The sequence below is a fragment of the Elephantulus edwardii genome, unplaced genomic scaffold (assembly GCF_000299155.1).
Source record: "Elephantulus edwardii isolate Elephantulus edwardi_28Jun2011 unplaced genomic scaffold, EleEdw1.0 scaffold00034, whole genome shotgun sequence".
NCBI classification, from domain to species: Eukaryota; Metazoa; Chordata; class Mammalia; order Macroscelidea; family Macroscelididae; genus Elephantulus; species Elephantulus edwardii.
In genome coordinates this window covers 6,019,039-6,020,063 of record NW_006399784.1, presented here as the reverse complement: position 1 = coordinate 6,020,063, position 1,025 = coordinate 6,019,039, and positions in this window count along the sequence as shown.

Genomic DNA, 1,025 nt, shown 5'->3' with positions numbered 1-1,025 from the left:
GCTCAGGCTGTTCATTCATAGGGTCACTATGAGTCGTCTACGACTTGACGGCACCAAACAACAACAACAACAACATGTTTTGTATCAGGCACACCTTATTCTCCAAACTGACATTGCTGCACTTCAGTATTTTGGAGAGGTCTGTTATCTATATATCTATAATGATCTAGAAATTCTAAACTTCATCAATTGTCTTGAAGAATGTCTTATAGGTGTGCTAATAGAATACACAGATATGCTAGCAAAAAGGGAAAGAAAAGAAATAAACTGAAAAATATTCTATCAGCAGATGGATAGATAAAAACATAGTTTTATGTTTATGAAATATAAATATACAGCTAAGAGGGTCTGGTGGTGTTGTGTTAGCCTAAAAGTTGGCTTTTTAAACCATTATAATTACCTGTTTCTTTTTTTAATTTTTATTTTTTAACTGAGATTTTAATGAAATTTTATAGAGAACTTGGATTTCCATTCATACATTGCTGCACATATTTCACCTGCACCCACTTCACTTTTCTTTTTTTTAAAAAAAAATTCTTTCATTACTTTATAATAGTTAGCTACTTCTGGCTACCTAAACTGCAGACACATGGCCTTGCAAATCAGCATGGTCTTACAAATCAGTATGATCTTGCAAATGAACATTAGCTGTGGGACTGGACAGCACGATTTGAGACACAGAAGACTTGAGGCGAGACTTGAGATATATAAGGCCTTAGGAGGCAAGACACAGGTGAGAGCAAGACCCTGGTGGTGGAAAGACTGTGACATTATGGTAAACAAATGGTGGCAAGGTGTGACATGAATGAGGATTCTTGCATTTATGCTGGCCCAGTTAAAAGGTTTGGCTTACCAAGTGTTCGAAAAAGAAGCTGATTTATAAGTGCTATGACAAGCCTGGCTTGTTCACAGCTTCAGTTTGCTCGGCTCCATGGTCAACACTCTTGGCACCTACATAGAGGTTGAAAAGGTTTGGAGACAGGACACATCCCTGGCATACACCCTTCCCAATTTTGAACCATGCA